A 12,288-nucleotide genomic window follows, 5' to 3' on the forward strand; every position below is an offset into this window, starting at 1 on the left:
ATGGGGTCCCTTCTTACTTAGGGGAGAGTTTGCAGCTAGGCCACAACCCACAACCATTCCCCTCTGCACTGAGGTAAGCCCAGCCCCAAGCTTGTAGAAAAAGCAGCCCTGCACATGTACACCTATGCAGCAAACCTGCACATTCTGTACATGTATCCCAGAACTTGAAGTATAATTAAAAATAAAGAAAGAATGGCAAAAAAATAAAATAAAATAAAAAGCATCTCTGAACAGATGTCCATGCTCATCCTCATTCATACATCTTCACTGGGGTTCTTCACTGTAGAGTTCTAGGAAGGAGGCTTTACAAATAATAGAACATCTGTTCAAGCACCAGGCTTTTATTTAATTTAAAATAATTATAGATTCACAGGGAGTTGTGAAAATAGCACAGAGAGGTCTCACGTACCCGTCATCCAGTTTTGCCCTCTGGTAACATCTTCTATAACACTGATACAACAGAAAAATCAGGAAATCAGCATTGGTACATCCATAGGCCTTACTGAGATTGGACCAGTTTGACATGCACTCACCTGTATTTGTGTGTGTGTGTGTGTGTGTGTGTTCTGTGCAATTTTATCACACATAGGTTCATGTAACCATCATTACAATTACAATACAGGACTCTTCCACCACCACAGAGTTGCCTCATGATCCTCCTTCACAGCCACGGTCATCCGCCTCCCAGGATGCCCCCCGTCCTGAGTCCCTAACCCTGGCAACCATTAATCTGTTCTCTATTTCTTTAATTTTGTGATTTTGGGAATGTTCTATAAATATAACCTTTAGAGATTACTCAGCATAATCTCAAAAGCGTACATTTTTTAATGTCTCATTTTTTACCCAGTAAAACATTATTTTCACTGAGTTTTGCTGAGTCTTTGTTCACTCAGCACAGTTCCCTTTGGACCCGTCCAAGTCATTGAGTGCATCGATAGTTCACTTCTTTCTATTGTGAAGTAGTATTCCATGGCATGGATGCAGCACAGTTTGTTCATCCGCTCACCCACTGAAGGGCATTTGGTTTGTTTCTAGATTTTGGCTATTACAAGCAAGGCTGCCATGAACAATCCTGCACAGGCTTTTATGTGAACACAAGTTTTCATTTCTTTGGGACAAATGTCCAGGAGTACAATGGCTGGGTTATATGTCAAATCTCTTTAAAAAATATTTTTGGGCCGGGCATGGTGGCTCATGCCTATAATCCCCACACTTTGGGAGGCCAAGGCAGGTGGATCATGAGGTCAGGAGTGTAAGACCAGCTTCGCCAGCATGGTGAAACCCCATCTCTACTAAAAATATAAAAAATCAGGCAGGCATGGTGGCATACACACCTGTAGTCCCAGCTACTCAGGACACTAAGGCAGGAGAATTGCTTGAACCCAGCAGGCGGAGGTTGCAGTGAGCCGATATTGCGCCACTGCACTCCAGCCTGGGCGACAGAGCGAGACTCCATCTCAAAAAAAAAAAAAAAAAAATTTGATGGAGAGTTTTCTAAATACATATTTCATACCATACTTGGCTCTCTTAAATACAATGTAGATAATTTAATCTTATTTTTAATGATTTGGAGTCATTATTAGAGCCACTGAAATCTGTAAAACTATTTGTCTCGAAATTAAATGATTAAATGGCCCCAAAGTATTAGAGGCTTGGATCTCGAAGTGTTCACATGCCTGGATTTGTTACAATATTCTCCTCAAATTTCAGAGGTGTGTTTCTCAATATATGTGGTGAGTAAGCACCTGAAATATGGCTAGTATGAGATGAGCTGTACTGTAAAGTAATATATACACCTAATTTTAAAGACTTAGTAAAAAAAGAAGAGTGCAAAATATCACAATAAGAATTTTTATGAGGATTGCATGTTGAAATGATGATATTTTGGACTCACTGGGTTAAAGAAAATACATAATGCCATTATAATCAATTCACAAACAAGTGGTAATTTCATAGGTAACAGCAAAATCACCTTAAAGGGGTTGACATTGTCATCAGAATATCTTAAGGAATTAACACTCTTCATTCAGATTTTCAACATCCATGAGGAGAAACATTAAAGCAAAATGGACCCAGGGTAACCCTGGGACTCAGTCCTCCTAAGTCCAACCTTCTCATCTGTCTATGAAGCATCCCCATCTTTGAGCCTGGTTGCCTGCCCATCTCCTGAGCTGAAGAAAGGAAAATATTCACAAGCCTGCCTTCATTACTAGGGGAAATGTTAGCTCCTGCTTTTAATTAAGCATTTTATACTGATTTTCTTCTTTGACCATAAAAGATAACCAACTGCATATTTTCTAAATGATCCATACAGATCTAATAAACAATGTTTCTCCAGTAAAAAGGCAGCTCCCACTGTCTCCCTTGTCTGCCATAAAAACTTGAGCTTTCCAATATTCATCAATTTGACAAATATTTAACGAGTGTCTCTCTGATTTGTGCCAGGCTCAATGTGCTGGACATTGAAGATACACACAAGAATCAAACACCATTCCTCCTCACCCAGATCTCACAGTCCAGACAGACAAACATATAAACAAATAATCCCAAAAGTGACAGTAGCTGTTTAAAAACAAAACAAAACAAAAAAAACAGGAGAGGAAAAATGGGTGTTTTTTTCTTCCTCCTGAGTCAAATGCAAAACCATAATCCATTTCCAGTTTGAAGGAACTAAGAGCTATACACAAATGGGGAGAAAAGCAGAATTGCACAATATTCCTGAAATACACCATGGTTAACAACCAGCCATACAGACACTGTGACAGGCATGCTCCTAGGCACTCAAGTGACAACATGGACTTGTATCACCAAGGAGGTTCCAGTGGCCTGGGGAATAAGACACAGCTAACATTGGAGAATTTTTTAAACACTGGTAAGAGAAGTCAGACAATGTAGACCATAGCTAGGTCATGATGAGCTTTGATCCACCATGGCCACGGCAATGGGGAGCCACTGAAGATTTTTTTGAGGAAGGGAAATAACACAATGAAATCTGTTTGTATGTCAACTTTATAACAAGAAAAGTGACTCGAACACCTACTATGTGCCAGTCACTACTATTCCAGGGGCTTTACATGTATTATCTCTAGTTTTCCTAACAGCCTTTCAAGGTAGACGTGATCGTCCCTTCTTTACAGATGAGGCAACTGAGACTCAGAAACATTAAGCAAAAGTATCTAAGGTTACGTGGCTAATAAATGATGATGCTGGGGAAGTTAATCCAGCTGTTGAATCAATAAAAGAAAGAGGTTACTAGCAGGGGAATTAACGTTAAGGCCCCTGAATAGCCTTTGAATATGAACCAAAGATGGTTCATCTCTGGACTACTTTAGAGCAGCAATAAAGTAAATAGCCACAATGTGTTAAGTGATTACTATGTGCTGGGTACTATGTGTGATCAAAGCTGGGGATGCAAAGGAAACATGCAGAGCAGTTAGTGACTTGTCTGTACTCACAGGGCAAAGTGATGGGTGGGCAAGACCACAAACCACCCTGCTTACCTCCTCTCTGTGGCAGCAGACCGCATGCTGCCTGGCTCAAGCCCATGCATAATACCAGAACCCATCACAAGGGGTCAGGTCTGTGTCCTCCTCCTCCCCCAAAAACTGCAACCCCCACTGACTTGTCCCTCAGAGGCTCTTGGTCCTGTTCTAGATTATTCTAACCAAGAGTACCTACTTAAGTTGATGGGCCCAATGCAAAATAAAAAAGTGGGGCCTCTTATTGAAAGTAATATTAAGAATTCCAATTTCCCCACAGAGCAGTAAATCAACCGGGGGCTCCAGTGTGAATGGTCTGTGCGGTTGCACAGGTTGCAAACCTATGAAGTTGGCTCTGATTCTAAACCAGTCCCTAGTTCTCTATATTGGTAACAATTGTATGCAGAGTGGAAAGATGTCTGACTGATTCTCAGAAAACGTCTGTTCCATTCAAATCTTCAGGATCAGGAGACCTACTGCCAAAAAGATAGCTTCTTGGCTCAATGAGAGCCAGCATGGCATGGGCTCATAAGATGAAGAACACAGCCTCTCAAAGGGACAACATTCTCCCTTCCCAGTACATGGCTTCCAATGATTATGTGGTGCAGTATTCAGTGAAAAGGGACTGGTGGTCTGTCCTCCCAAAGGTTATCCTGAAGATAGAGAACATGGGAAAAAAAAAGACAAGACTACAATCACTCCTGCTTTAAAACAACAACAACAAAAAAAAGTCCCTAAATTTAATAGGTGAAGCTTAGTAAAAATGATAACAATAACAAACATAAATTGAGTGTTTATCAATTACCAGTGACTATGCTGAATCCTTCTTAAAGATAGATATAGTCTTCACAGCAACCTGAGATGCAATATTCAAAACCATGTTCATTTGCTTTCACAGAAGGGCTTGTTTCACTTGTTCAAATAGACCTGAATTTCAGGTAGAGGGAGACCAGAACAAATAAACCCTACTAATTGTTTGACCTTGGGCAAGTTCTCTTCCCTTGCTGGGCTGGATGTGCTTACCTGTAAATGGAGTTTGTGGCCTGCATGCTTTTGAAGTCTTCTGGACTCTGATAGTCTGTGATTCCCAGAGGAGGAACTCGGGAAAATTCCTGACCCTCCATTCAGCCTTCCCACACATGCTACTCCAGAGCACCAGACAGACAAACCACAAAATCAGGCACAACAGAAAAAAGCTGGCTCCGCAGCCAGGACACTGGGTTTCTAGCCCTGGATCCACCAATTACTCATAGGATGACTCGGAGCAAGTCACTTCACCGCTCCGAGCCTCAGTTTCCTTATCCATAAATTAATTAACAGATGCCTAAAGTCCTTCCTTGCAAGGCGCAGTACCTAGCATCTAGAAAGTTCTCGGCATGTGTTAGTTGTTATCATCATCATTATTAATTATTATGCCCTCTTCCAATAGTTCCCACAAACTTCAAGTAAGAAAGACCCCTTTTAATGCAAAAATGAACTAGAGTCATCTTCCCATCTAATAGGTTTACATTTATAATCAATTAATTAGAAAAATATAGAACATCAAAAAATCACTATGAATTGTTATTCCATTAACCAAAGCACTTTCACATATGCTTGAAAAATGTGAAACATTTTTCTTATCACCGATGATGCTGGATTCTCAAAACCCTTGCAATGATTCTGAGGAGCTGGGCTGAGGCTGACTGCTCTCTGGACCACCTGCCAGTTCAGGGCTCAGTGCATTGCCATTTCCACCTTCAGTCACATGGACTCTGCAACTCCTCATCTCCTCTCTCCACCGCTGCCCTTACCACACTGTCAAGGCCCAAAACACAAAGGAGGCAAAAGGAAGAAATATGTATATCTAGCACTGGAACTGAATGTATGATTGCTTGTGCCTGTTTCTGCTTTTAAACCCTTTTTTCTCACAAAGAACAAACTTTTGAAGGGTAAGAGATGATACACTCATTTTATGTAGAATGTTTGATGCAGTCTTGGATAAATTCTTCATAACCATATTTTAACATGCATTTGGAAAAAACACAAAATAATACACTATTAGAGGAGGAATGGTTCTTTAAAGCCATGGTTCTTTAATTTGCATATAAATCACCTGGGATCATGTTAAAATACAGCTTCTGATCCAGTCGTTCTGGAGAGGAGCCTGAGACTCTGCATTTCTAACAAGCTCCCAGGTGATATTGACGCTGCCAGTCCACAGGGCTTGGTCCAACCTTATTGCTTTGCAGATGAGAACTTGAGGATCAGAGAAGGCAAGTGTTTTGTCTGGGGCCACACAGCTAGAGGTAGGGCTAGGAGATAAACTCAAGTTTATTGACTCTCAGTCCAGAGCCATTTCTGTTATGCCCTGATGTCATCCTTTGTAGAAGGGAAAAATGTTTCCGAAAAAAAAATCCCATTGTCCTTTCCCATGTAAGACAATACTAAACACATATAAATGTGCACATACATTGAGGACAAAAGCTAAACTCTCTCTCCCAGTTTCCAGCACAGAATGTTGCAAACAAAAGATACTCAAAATACTATGTGTCCATGGATTAATCTGACGGGGGTTTTAATGAAATGTTCTGAGTAGAGTAATGCTTTTACCTTTGTCATCTCTTTAAAGACTCCCTGCTGAGCAGCCTGGCCCCGCCCCCACCCATCTCCAAAACTTTCTGTACTTACATACTAAGTTCCCCCTAATGGCATTTTCTAAATTAAAATTTAATTTATGGGGAGAAAGTTCAAAACAAGCTATTGTTCTAAATCAATATTGAGGCAGAAGATAAGGGGCCTTTATTCCAGTAGCGGCAGGATATTTTATGTTCCTGCATATCCTTTGCACCAGACCATCTAAGGCACGTGAAGTGTTTGAAGAGTCGCACTTAGCCGTCTAAGTGTTCGAACAGCATTCAAAGCCTCTCTGCCCTCCCACCATTCAGAATCACTCCAAAGGGCTTCTGTGGCTTGGAACTGTATTTTCATGATCTTAAGAGTTCAAGAGAGCTAACTCCATGAGCTTGCTCAGCTCAGGCCCAAGCACATGGCAGGTCCACAATATGTCCCTGACCCACTGTCATATCCAGTACCTAGAGTCACAAGTTTTCAAGGTTTCAACAGGATTTTCCTTAAAAGGTCAGAAAACATACCCTCAAAGGAAAGAAAAAATGGCTGTTTAGACTTCTAATTCTATTCTACCACTGGTTGAAATTAACAAATTCAATGCAAATACTTTGGATTTGAATCTTGCCATACTAGGAAACCGAGAGGACAGGAGAATAGCACTTAAAGGCACAGCCAAGTTTTCCCCTTGCAAGAGAGAACCTCCGGCATAGCTCCATAGCCACAAGAGCCCTCTCAGCGGGGCTTCTGATGATTTCTAACTCGAAGAATGTAATCCATCAGCCCCCTGGAGCACTAGCCTGGCCGCCAACCCTCCCATCAGAATCTTCCTGAACCTGCCCTCCCAACCACGAAGTCCGCTTCCCTGAATGCAGGGTTCCGACCTCCCTTCACTGAATGGCATTCGAGGCTCTGCACACACAGGCAGCCTCGCCTGAGGTCCACAAGTCACTGTGCAGATCTCTCTTAAGGCACGTACCAAAACAAATTCTAATTCCTCCGGTTATGATGGAATAACCACCCACCCCATATGACTGCACCAGTTTCATGAGTGCAGGATCCCCTAGAAAATGGATAACGTTCTGGACCCTATATAACCCAGCACAGTCCCAGGCATGCAGTCAGGACTTACAAAATGAGACCTATTATTCTTACATCATATTGATATGCTTCCTCCACTGTTCCCTTCTTGCTTGCTGCTTCCTCAGTGGGCTTCCTAAAACAATTTTAGGGCTAGAAGGGGCAGTCAAGCCACCGCATTTTACAGATGAGGAAACTGAAGAAGACCTTCACGTGCTTCCATCACTGTGGTCCTGCTAGCAGTCTAGCTGGAGAGTCACCCTCTGGCCTCTGATGACTGGTCCTGAGCTCCTCCTCTGCACCCAGCCAGCAGGGCACAGCAGGCCACCACCAGTGAGAGAAAGAAGCTGGTTTCTTCGTGGCCTAGTGCTGGAGGCCGGGGAAGCCAGTTTCGACACCAGACTCAGGTACTGAGGAATTCAGGGTAGTTATTTCTGATCAAGGCCAGAGTGGGCCTCGGGTTCCTCGCCTGGAACATGGTCATCTGAGCTCTTGTTGATGGACAGCTCACCAAGCACACTCAGGACATGCCAGTGTCCGTCAGTATTATCTGATTTTGCCCTCACCAAAAGGTAATGAGGTAGATATGATTAGTACCCCAATTTTTACAGATGGAGAAACCGAGGCTTTGAGATTTGCCTAAAATCACAGTTAGTTGAATGGGTTTGGTTGACTCTCAGAGCCAGTATTTTAACTTTGGTCACATTAGCTTTGTCAGAGGCCCCTTTGGCCCTAGAAAGCGGTGACAGTGAGGATATCCTTCACTGACAGCAGATGGGAGGCTCACCCTGTGCTTCCTGGTTCCCCAGCAACCAGAGCCCTTGCCTTTACCTAACTGCACTAGCAGTAGTTCTACCTAATCCTAGGTGCACACAACGGAGACAGAAGTCTTTCCCTGGGGCCTCTGCTTCTCCTGAGATTAGCCACAGTCCCCAGGAGGCTGTTATCCCAACCCCAGTGGGGAGGGCAGCACAGCCAAGATGGAGCTTACTGCAGAAAGCCACTGCTGTGCTGGGGAAAACAAAGCTCAGACTGGATGGCTCAGCTGTGATCACAGGCACCAGATGTGCCGGCTACACGGGTACACACCTGCCAGTCATCAACAAGTGACCGCTGAAGCAACCACCACTTCTTTCTGGAGGTCCTGGGAAGGACATCAGCAAGCATTCCAAATAAAAAAACATACCCTGAGCTTCTCCTAAGGGCATTCCCTAGAGCAAGCACCCAGGTCCCTGTCTCATTTACCATTGTATTCCCAGCACCCAGCATTGTGCCTGGCACATAGTAGGTGTTCATCGATCATTTGGTTAACTTTTTTTATTGACACATAATAGATGTACATATTTTCAGAGCCCATGTGATATTTTGGTACATTCATAGAATGCATAAAGATCAAATCAGGGTAACTGGGATAGCCATAATGTTATGCTAGGAACATTCTAATTATTCTCTTCTAGCTTTTTTGAAATATACAACAGATTATTGTTAATTATCATCACCCTACTGCCAATCAATCATTTGATTGACAAATGAGCTTACCATCGCCATCGTGGTATAAGCCAACGATGCCTCACCAGATTTGAGAATGAGTATCCAGGCTCACCATCAATTATGAAGTTTGGGATAACTTCCTTCACCTGAGTTTTTCCATTCTGTAGCCCCAAATAATAATACCCATCTCACCTAATCCACTAGGATTTAGCCATTCAGCCCACAAGACTCTGGGATAGATGCATAGAATAATTTTAAAGGGTAGCACTATTTGAGGCCACTTACATTTTTGCCTAGATAATCTACACAATGTGAAATCAGAGAAAGCTGTCATAAGATTCTGGGTCTGGGACACACACACGTATGTTTATTGCAGCACTATTCACAATAGCAAAGACTTGGAACCAACCCAAATGTCCATCAGTGATAGACTGGATTAAGAAAATGTGGCACATATACACCATGGAATACTATGCAGCCATAAAAAAGGATGAGTTCACATCCTTTGTAGGGACATGGATGCAGCTGGAAACCATCATTCTCAGCAAACTATCGCAAGAACAGAAAACCAAACACTGCATGTTCTCACTCATAGGTGGGAATTGAACAATGAGAACACTTGGACACAGGAAGGGGAACATCACACACCAGGGCCTGTTTTAGGGTGGGAGAAGTGGGGAGGGATAGCATTAGGAGAAATAACTAATGTAAATGACGAGTTAATGGGTGCAGCACACCAACATGGTACATGTGTACACATGTAACAAACCTGCACGTTGTGCACATGTACCCTAGAACTTAAAGTATAATTAAAAAAAAAAAAAGATTGTGGGTCTGGGGATTACAGGTTTCTGGTATTGTGGAAGAGTGGACTGGGAGTTCTAGCACCTCAAGTGATTCCTTTAGAAATGTGAGAATCCTCGGCACCAACTTTATCTCATAGTCCCTTCATCTTTCAGCAAAATACTTAATTCAACTGGATACTCTAGTTAATTCACTCCCAGAGACATTAGTAGAAAACAAGTTTTCAGGAAAAGAACCAAGGAAGTTAAGTAAGTTGCAAGTTTCCATTTTTCTCTCATTCTCTCTCTTTGCAAGAGGCAAGGAATGAGAATTGATGTAAAAATAAGAAGAATAAAGTGATATTCTCATGGTGCCCTGCAGTTTGCAACACTCTTTTACTTGGATCTCTCATTTAATATACATAATAATCCTCTGAGATTAAGAGGATTATTTATAAAATGGGCTAATAAAATGTGTAGCAGGCCAGGCCCAAACTGAGATTTTTTTTCTCTCCAAACCATACACTCTTCCCTCTGTGTAGGGCTCTGACTTATACACTCCCCATGTAAATGAGAACTGCTCCCTCTTTGTATTATCTGGATGCTCGGTTTGTTCTAAGAATGCTTCATCTGTGACATGGGGGAAGGATAAAAATAGGACCTACCGAATAGGGTTGTCGAGGTGCCTGAATACTGCCTGGCACACAGTATAGACTCTATAAATATTACCAGTGGTAGTAGAAGCAATTGCTGGTTGTATTGTAAACTGATAACACTCCCATTTCAAGGCGTTTGCTTTGAATGCCTCTGCACTCACTGCTCCTCCCTCAGACAGTCTCGGGGTCACCCCTTCCCTTCACACAGGTCTCTCTGCTCAAATCCCTTAAGCCTAGAGGCCTCTCAGACTGCCCCATGAAACAGCACCCACCCCACCTCCATCACAAACTCTTTACTCTGCATCATTTTTCTTAGCCCTTCCTGTTATCTGTTGTCATGCATATTTCTGTATTTCCTGACTCCTCCATGACTGGGGTCTTTGTTTTGTTCACAGCTTTACCCTCAGTATCAAGAATGATGCCTGCCACGTAAATATCTATTGAGTAAATAAAAAAAGGCCTCATGGATCCATTCATCAAGAAATGAAGACAAAATGGTGCTTGCTGTCTAAACTCTCGATCTCAGATAGGACTTTAGGTTTACAAGGTGACTTTATAGCCTTCATCTCCTATAATCTTCCCTAATTTTCAGGGAATGAGTTATAATTCCCATTACAGAGATAAAGAAACCAAGACATCTGGTCCCCAGAAAGGGCAGAGCAACATTCTGGGAAGACAGACGCTAGGTAAGGTCCTGAATCCCACCCCCATGCCCACATGCCATGCCCATCGATTAGCAATGAGGCATGGGGGTCTCGGCCTCCTTCTGAGTTGCTTTGGCCCTGGTGGAGCAGCCGAGGTTCAAGGGGATGGTGGGGACTGGCTTACAGAAAGGGGCCTGGGAAGTGAGTTTCATCGCTCAGTCAAGAATCAACATTACAGACAGCACAATTTTGTGAACTCATTTGTCCAAATAAACCCATACATTATTACTAATATCATTTTAAAACACATAATGGGCTCTTGTTTTAGTGCCTCCCAGACACATTTTTTCCAGTGAAGCCTTCCCTGAGTCACCTTTCCTGATTCTGCCTCCAGCATTCTAACAGGAGCCTGCATCGGCTGCTCCCTCTCCACACCTTCCAGGACCTGTGTCCAAACGCTCACTGTGTCACCATCATTGTTGTCATGCTGCCCACCAGGCCAGCCTTTGAGGTCCTAGCAGATAATCCTGTAGCCCCAACACCTGCCCAGTACCTGGCACCCAACGGACCTCCATGTGCCTGCTGACCAAGGACCACTCCTGACTCACAGCAGGTGCAAGAAATAAAACAGCCCAGGCTTCTCTCCTCCCCACCACTGCCTCAGGCTCCAAGAAACCTGAGCAAAATTTTATTAAGTTCCCCTTTCTCCTGCATGAAGGAAAGATGTCCCAGCCTGAAGCAGATGGCACTGGGAGGCTAAGGCACAGTTGCTGTAGGAAATCCAAAGACACGGGGGCCTTTCTGGACATCTTTGCATCCAGATGGCTTGCAGGTTCAAAACTGAGAACACTTTCCCCTCTACTCATTGAGAGAAAGAAGAGAGAAAGGAAGAGCTACCCAGGGGATATTTCCCTAGTAATGAGACCTCTTTCAAAATTCCTGAGAAAAGAAAGGGAAGGGCAGAGCAATATGGAGGGAGAAAAAAGATGCTGAGGGCCAGCAGCCAGCACTCGCCACCTCTATTCCCAGCCTGCAGGTGCACCGTCCCTGCGGCACAGTGCCAGGATTTTCCACACCTTCTCTCAAACACAGTCCACATGAAAAAGGAGAAAGAGGGGGACTATAAAGGGAGACTCTGAATTGGTTGCCAATTAAGAGCAGGGTGACCCTAATTTATAGCAGCAAAACCCAGTTATCACAGACTCCATGTGGGAAAACAGCCCAGCTCTGGAGCTGCCCACTGCTCTCCTGCAAACAGAACGCACAGCAGGTGTCATTCAGCCTGATTGACTTTTTCCAGGGCTGGATTCCTCAACTGTTGGAAGAGATAGCCTGGAGATTTTCAGTTGTTCAAAGACGCAGTTTTAAATTCCTAGATAGTTGCACCAAGGTAAGTTGGAGTTATCTCGGCTTCTAGGAAGGAAGAACAAAGCTTAGTAAAAGTAGAATCCATTCAACAGGCCCAGGCTCAGAAGATCCAGAACCAGACTCTACCATAAGGAGCGTCCAACCCAGTCATAGAGAAGATCCCAAAAAATAGTCATTACAC

General features: G+C 43.2%; 1 protein-coding gene across 1 annotated transcript in view; it reads right to left on the reverse strand.

Moving 5' to 3' along the window:
* ROR1 (receptor tyrosine kinase-like orphan receptor 1) overlaps positions 1-12,288 on the reverse strand; it is a 411,025-nt gene that overhangs the window by 383,090 nt on the left and 15,647 nt on the right. The gene's annotated exons all lie outside the window — the stretch shown is intronic.

The sequence above is a fragment of the Colobus angolensis genome, unplaced genomic scaffold (assembly GCF_000951035.1).
Source record: "Colobus angolensis palliatus isolate OR3802 unplaced genomic scaffold, Cang.pa_1.0 Scaffold102, whole genome shotgun sequence".
Lineage (NCBI taxonomy): Eukaryota > Metazoa > Chordata > Mammalia > Primates > Cercopithecidae > Colobus > Colobus angolensis.